This window comes from Bufo bufo, chromosome 4, assembly GCF_905171765.1.
Source record: "Bufo bufo chromosome 4, aBufBuf1.1, whole genome shotgun sequence".
Taxonomy (NCBI): domain Eukaryota; kingdom Metazoa; phylum Chordata; class Amphibia; order Anura; family Bufonidae; genus Bufo; species Bufo bufo.
This window is the reverse complement of record NC_053392.1, coordinates 613500341-613508793: the sequence shown is the minus strand read 5'-3', so window position 1 is coordinate 613508793 and position 8453 is coordinate 613500341.

Below are 8453 nucleotides of genomic sequence, written 5' to 3'. Positions count from 1 at the left end.
CTCTAACAAATCCGCCTAAATCCCTACCCAAGTTAATAGGAGAGTTTGAATCTTTCAAAAAATCTCAGATTTTAAAATCAACTTAAATAAATCTAAAAAATGTTCAACGTCTTCCTGAACACTAAATCATGGGAGGAAGTTAAGCCCTCTGAGACAAGCCACACAATTTTTTTAATATTTAGGGGTCAATATAGGCCTTAATAGCAAGGAAGTATACAAAAAAATTACATCCCTCTACTAAAAGCAACAGAAACCCAATTTAAAAACTGGGAACCACTTTGGCTATCATTGTTAGGCAGAATTAACTTGATAAAAATAGTTTTTTTGCCCAAAGTTCTTTACCTTTTCCAGACTCTTCCTATAGAGATTCGTCAAGAATTCTTTAAAATGATCAAAAAACTTATGCTAAAATTTGTTTGGATAATACACTGCTCAAAAAAATAAAGGGAACACTTAAACAACACAATATAACTCCAAGTCAATCACACTTCTGTGAAATCAAACTGTCCACTTAGGAAGCAACACTGAGTGACAATCAATTTCACATGCTGTTGTGCAAATGGGATAGACAACAGGTGGAAATTATAGGCAATTAGCAAGACACCCCCAATAAAGGAGTGGTTCTGCAGGTGGTGACCACAGATCACTTCTCAGTTCCTATTCTTCCTGGCTGATGTTTTGGTCCCTTTTGAATGCTGGCGGTGCTTTCACTCTAGTGGTAGCATGAGACGGAGTCTACAACCCACACAAATGGCTCAGGTAGTGCAGCTTATCCAGGATGGCGCATCAATGCGAGCTGTGGCAAGAAGGTTTGCTGTGTCTGTCAGCGTAGTGTCCAGAGCGTGGAGGCGCTACCAGGAGACAGGCCAGTACATCAGGAGACGTGGAGGAGGCCGTAGGAGGGCAACAACCCAGCAGCAGGACCGCTACCTCCGCCTTTGTGCAAGGAGGAACAGGAGGAGCACTGCCAGAGCCCTGTAAAATGACCTCCAGCAGGCCACAAATGTGCATGTGTCTGCTCAAACGGTCAGAAACAGACTCCATGAGGGTGATATGAGGGCCCGACGTCCACAGGTGGGGGTTGTGCTTACAGCCCAACAACGTGCAGGACGTTTGGCATTTTCCAGAGAACACCAATATTGGCAAATTCGCAACTGGCGCCCTGTGCTCTTCACAGATGAAAGCAGGTTCACACTGAGCACATGTGACAGACGTGACAGAGTCTTGAGACGCCGTGGAGAACGTTCTGCTGCCTGCAACATCCTCCAGCATGACCGTTTTGGCATTGGGTCAGTAATGGTGTGGGGTGGCATTTCTTCGGAGGACCGCACAGCCCTCCATGTGCTCGCCAGAGGTAGCCTGACTGCCATTAGGTACCGAGATGAGATCCTCAGACCCCTTGTGAGACCATATGCTGGTGCGGTTGGCCCTGGGTTCCTCCTAATGCAAGACAATGCTAGACCTCATGTGGCTGGAGTGTGTCAGCAGTTCCTGCAAGACGAAGGCATTGATGCTATGGACTAACCCGCCCATTCCCCAGACCTGAATCCAATTGAGCACATCTGGGACATCATGTCTCGCTCTATCCACCAACGTCACGTTGCACCACAGACTGTCCAGGAGTTGGCAGATGCTTTAGTCCAGGTCTGGGAAGAGATCCCTCGGGAGACCGTCCGCCACCTCATCAGGAGCATGCACAGGCGTTGTAGGGAGGTCATACAGGCACGTGGAGGCCACACACACTACTGAGCCTCATTTTGACTTGTTTTAAGGACATTACATCAAAGTTGGATCAGCCTGTAGTGTGTTTTTCCACTTTAATTTTGAGGGTGACTCCAAATCCAGACCTCCATGGGTTGAAAAATTTGATTTCCATTTTTTAATTTTTGTGTGATTTTGTTGTCAGCACATTCAACTATGTAAAGAACAAAGTATTTCAGAAGAATATTTAATTAATTCAGATCTAGGATGTGTTATTTTTGTGTTCCCTTTATTTTTTTGAGCAGTGTATAACAAAAACAAAAACAGGTGCACTCTTCGGTCTTACTAAACCCTCAAACTGGTGTTAAAATTGAGAGATTAGCCAACATGTCCTACATTAGGACATGTCTGAGCCCGAGCACCGCGCCAAGGTTTCTCAAGTAGCTCGGGACCTAATGCTAAACCTACTTGTGGTCCGCTGCAGGCATCCTCCATTGCATGCAATTCTTGCCATTAGCAGTGGACCACAAGTGCAGGATCTGCCCCCCTGGTATAGATGCACCACTGCATATGGGGTTGAGCACTTCCTGCTTTTTAATACCACGCCAATTTGTAGTTTGTATTTAAAATTTGTTTGGCAAGGAAAACAAAATAGGCTGAAATATAAGACTTTAACCAGACATAGGAGGGATGGAGGCACGGGTCTCCCTGATATAGAAAACTATTATAAAGCCAGCATGCTCTCCAGAATTCTAGAATGGGGAGTACTACCACCTAATAAAAACTGGGTAGATATTGAGCAAGATTGTTCAGATTTTAATCTATATGCCTTGCTCTGGAAAACACTGCAATATGCCAATAAATTAAATAAAGTTAGAAACCCGATTACTAAATTATCCTTGAAGAAATGGCATAATTTCAATAGAATACTAAATTTCATACCCAAACATGATATAAAAACCCCTGTAACCAGTTTTATACCACATAAATGGCATACTTTTCTAAAGATTTTAGATGAGAATAAAGCCCTGGGAAGAACTCCTGTTGAAGTCCTTCTTAAGGACAATCACCTCATCTCCTTGATGGATTTTGGGAAAATCTTTGGTCAAGATGTTATCTCCATCAAGCAGTATAATAAACTAGCGGATACTCTGGGAAAATGGAATACAGATCCTACTGACAGAATAGCAGATAATGTGTTGGCTTCCCTCCTTCATAAAAATGTAGTTGAAGGTCATCTAATCTCTAAATTATATAAACTAGTGAATAAAGATGCAACTCCCCCCATATATATATATATATATATATATAGAAAAATGGAATAAAGAGCTTAAGATACAGTTTAGCAATATTCAATCAGAGCATATGGTGGGAAAATCTGATGCACAGAATAAACCCGGACATTTCAAATAGTTGTTGGAGATGCAAGATGGAAGTTGGTACTTTATGCTCATATTTGGTACAGCTGTCCACGTATCTCTCCTTTTTGGAAATCTATTAATAAAATACTTGATGGGGTTTTCAAGAAGGAGACTAAGCTGTCAGAGAAATTGATTCTCTTCAATATTTTTGATGTAAAACAGGCTGTTATTAAATCTGACCTATGTATACATTTCCTAAACGCTGCTAAGATCATCATACCTAGGAAATGGGTACTAGAAGACCCACCAACTGTCCAAGAATGGTTCCTGGAAATCCAGAAAATCCGAAGTTTTCAGAAACAGTGATGAACTATAGCCCAAAACCTGAAGATTTGAGTCTACCTGGAGTAAATGGACGGAACATCTAACACCTGATAAAGTTGTCTTGTTAATGACTTAACTTTATAGTTTAAATGTACACATTTGTCTTCTTTTTAATAAAACGAAGCTACATAATTTAACATCTGGAACTTCTATAATCTGACTGGTACCGTTCCCCCCTGTCTTTCTTTCCCTCTTTTCCTCCCCCTCGCCTGTCCCCCCTCCCTCCCTTTCCCACCTCTACCTTGTTAGATAAACATGTTTAAATGTTGTTCTACATGGATTGATATAGACTCTCTAGGAAACATAACGATATGACTGTATTAAAATTGATTTGGAGTGGAGTAACTCCAATGTATGTAAATGATAATACTTCCTTTAAATAAACATATTTTACAAGAAGACTGGAGGCTGTAATCGCTGCCATAGGGGGCTTCAACTAAGTCCTGAGTAAATGTCTGAATACTTATGTTAATGCAAGATTTTAGATTTTGATTTTAAATAAATTATCAAAGATTTCTAACATTATGTTCTCACTTTCTCGTTATGGAGGACGGAGTACAGAATGATGGGGAAAAACTTGAATCTTTTTTTTATTTTAGCACATAACAAAATGTGAAAAAAGTGAAAGGATCTGAAGACTTTCACAATGCACTGTATACTCTGCATAGGTTATTAATACCGAAACAGTGTTCTACCGACTCCTGGCACCTCACAACCAGCTATTTCCAAAGGCTGTGGTACTCCGGTGATCTCTGCATCCTCTTCCTAGGCCAATGACATCACATTCATCGGTCACATGGCCTTGGCCCGGATTCAGTCTCATTGCCATCATAGGTGACTAACAGTGGTGGGAAAATCCGTGGCTGAAAATTATGCAGGAAGCTGCAGATAGTCACAGGAGCACTCATAGGAGTTCAGGTGCCCCTCAAAACTGACAAGAATGGGAGATATTCTGTCTTTTTTTTTTTTCGGGGCCATGGAAGGGGTGTGAAGATTCGAATGGCACACATGTACTGTCCACATCTTTTGGGGCCCCATTGAAATGAATTGGTCCACATCAGACTCACAAAAAGTGCAATTGCAGGACAAATATACGGTCGTGTGCATGAGACTGGGAACAATGAATTGGACATGGGTCAATGGAAATTTAGTTTCTCATTGTGGAGACATTGGAGTTAGAGAAACTTAATTTCCCTAGACCCACGTTGAAGGCCTCTAATCCTACAGGAAAACCCCTGTAATATACTTAAGCCTGTATTATACTGGCCGATAAAAGTTAAGGAGCGTTCGCATTCTCGCTCGTCCATCTGACAATTCTGATAGCGATCTGCTGACGGCAAACCACTAGACAGCATGGGACGAGTGATGGCATAATGATCACTGCTCCCCATGCTGAGGGAACACTTCCCTCCTGACAATTGCTTGCTGATCGGCCGGCGTGATGACGTAATCTTGCACCGCACAGGATTTCGGTAGAGATCCTCGAGCAAGATGGCGGCGGCCAGCCCATCGCAAGCAAACGGAGGCGGTAAGTTTGATTTAATTTTTTTTTTTATTGTTAATTTTGCACTCAGATGCCGCGATCATGTATAAACGCGGCATCTGAGGGGTACAATGATGGGGGCAGTGCTATCGCAGCTCCCTGTCATTGCACTCGCTACTTAAAAAAAAATGTGCATCATGACGAAGCAAATTTTTTTGTGAAATTCAGCGACTCAGCCGAATCGAACTTTTAAGAAATTCGCTCATCTCTAGTCACTAGGCTGGTGTATCCACAGCCCACACTGACCCACAGTCTCCACTCCAACTTCAGTGGAAGCTCTTAAAGGGGCCATTTTTTTTCAATTATTGCATTTTACTCATTTTGAGCTAAAAAATTTTTTTTTAAATTGGTGTTTATTTTAAAATATGGCATCCTTTTTTCTGTACAAAGCTGAGATGCTCTAGAAGCACCCTTTGGATTTTCTGTCTTTTCCATCAGACCAGGAGCTGATGGACTCCTTATCTCTGCTCTCTGACATCATAAACACTCATTATAGCTCAGTTCTTATCTTGCTGATGAGAATGTGGCTTAAATAAGTGTTTTTGACCGCTCAGTAATTTAGAGATAAGGTTTATTAGATGACCCGCATAAAAGGAAAGTGAAAGTACCAGTCACACAGCTAGAAAAACATTTAACCCTTTTTAACAGAACAGCTCAATATCTAATATATAAAGCTGAGTGTATGTGTGTGTGTCCGCTAAAGGAATCTGGACCGTCACATTTGCAATCACGAAATTTGGCACAGAGGTACAGGTCCAGGAAGGTTTTAGACCAGGTCTCAGCTCTCTAGGACGTACCGTTCCCGAGATATTCCCAAAAAATGCATTAGCCAATAGAATCTTGGTCACATGACCCTTATCAGTCAATAGAAGCTCGCAGGTCCTCCAGTCTCCACATACACACAGTTTTACTTCAGGTTTCCATAACAACCCAGCCATTTTTCTTCACTGCTGTAGGTGAGCTTTAAAAGAAAATCTGTCACCAGGATAATCGCTATTGAAGTAAAGCCATGGCCTAATAGCACTTAGTAGCTTATTTCCAGATGTGCCTTTGCTCCAGCAATAGATGTTTTTATCCTCTGAAAATCCAGTTTATTTGGTATGCAAATGAGCCAGCAAGGTGCCCAGAGGGGCGTCACTCTTGCAGGAAGGAGCCCAGGCACGCCTCCTGCCACAATGTGTCCACCCTCAAAAGACTTAAAACCCTGCCCCCAGGTCCAGCTAAGCCACACCCTTGATCTGGTTAGGCCACTCCTCAGCCGACAGGGATTGAAAAAATGAAGGTAAAAATCAACTTCTGTCAGCTGCAGGGGTGGGAGGGAGGGTGACTTTCTCCCTGCAGCTCACACTCAGACAGCACAGTGCTGCTGTCTTAGAGTGAGCTGTTCAAAAGGACACGCCCCCAATCCAGTAAAGGACACTGTTAAGGGGGCGGGCAATGTGGAGGTCACTGTCAAGGGGGTGGTATGCTGTGAAAGTCACTGTTAAAGGGGAAGGCTGCTGTAAAGGTCAAAATTAAGGGGGTGGGCTGCTGTGGAGGTCCATTTTAATGGACATTGTACTGTGGGGTGGTCAGTGTTAAGGGGTGGGGGGCTGTGGAGGTCACTGTTTTGGGTGCGGGTGCTGTAGATGTCACTGTTATAGTGGATAGTGTTGATATCTTTTAACGACACACAAACATTAAATGAAATAGATTAAATATACCCGAGCGAAGCCGGGTCCATCAGCTAGTATTTAGTGCCATCAGATCAGCCCCTCCGTGTCCCCCTAGCCATCAGATTAGCCCCTCCATGTCCCCCAGTGCCATCAGATCAGCCCCTCCATGTCCCCCAGTGCCATCAGATTAGCCCCTCATGTCCCCCAGTGCCATCAGATCAGCCCCTCCATGTCCCCCAGTGCCATCAGATCATCCCCTCCATGTCCCCCAGTGCCATCAGATCATCCCCTCCATGTTTCACAGTGCCATCAGATTAGCCCCTCCGTGTCTCCCAGTGCCATCAGGTCATCTCCTCCATGTCCCCCAGTGCCATCAGATTAGCCCCTCCATGTCCCCCAGTGCCATCAGATCAGCCCCTCCATGTTTCACAGTGCCATCAGATTAGCCCCTCCGTGTCTCCCAATGCCATCAGATCATCCCCTCTGTGTCCCCCAGTGCCATCAGGTCATCTCCTCCATGTCCCCCAGTGCCATCAGATTAGCCCCTCCATGTCCCCCAGTGCTATCAGATCAGCCCCTCCATGTCCTCCAGTGCCATCAGATCAGCCCTTCCATGTCCCCCATTGCCATCAGATCAGCCCTTCCATGTCCCTCAGTGCCATCAGATCAGCCTCTCCATGTCCCCCAGTGCCATCAGATCATCCCCTCCATGTCCCCCAGTGCCATCAGATCATCCCCTCCATGTCCCCCAGTGCCATCAGATCATCCCCTCCATGTCCCCCAGTGCCATCAGATCATCCCCTCCATGTCCCCCAGTGCCATCAGATAATCCCCTCCATGTCTCACAGTGCCATCAGATTAGCCCCTCCGTGTCCCCCAGTGCCATCAGATTAGCCCTTCCGTGTCCCCCAGTGCCATCAGATCATCCCCTCTGTGTCCCCCAGTGCCATCAGATCAGCCCCTCCATGTCCCCCAGTGCCATCAGATCATCCCCTCCATGTCCCCCAGTGCCATCAGATTAGCCCCTCCATGTTCCCCAGTGCCATCAGATCAGCCCCTCCATGTCCCCCAGTGCCATCAGATCAGCCCCTCCATGTCCCCCAGTGCCATCAGATCAGCCCCTCCGTGTCCCCCAGTGCCATCAGATCAGCCCCTCCGTGTCCCCCAGTGCCATCGTATCAACCCCTCCACGTCCCCCAGTGCCATCAGATCAGCCCCTCCGCGTCCCCCAGTGCCATCAGATCAGCCCCTCCATGTCCCCCAGTGCCATCAGATCAGCCCCTCCATGTCCCCCAGTGCCATCGGATTAGCCCCTCCGTGTCCCCCAGTGCCATCAGATCATCCCCTCTGTGTCCCCCAGTGCCATCAGATCAGCCCCTCCATGTCCCCTAGTGCCGTCAGATCAGCCCCTCCGTGTCCCCCAGTGCCATCAGATCAGCCCCTCCGTGTCCCCCAGTGCCATCGTATCAACCCCTCCATGTCCCCTACTCCCCTAGTGCAATCAGATCAGCCCCTCCATGTCCCCCACTGCCATCAGTCAGCCCCTCCATGTTCCCCAGTGCCATCAGATCAGCCCATCCATGTCCCCCAGTGCAATCAGATCCGCCCCTCCATGTCCTCCACTGCCATCAGTCAGCCCCTCCATGCCATCCATTGTCGGGTGTCCCCCTTCAGTCCCATGGTCCCAGCGTCATTAAAATAAAATACTTACCTTTCCTGTATGGGCGCCAATCCACAGCTCCTTCCTTTTCTTCTCCGCGCGCTGCACTGGATCCTGACGTCACACAGCGTCGGGTTATAGTGCGCGCT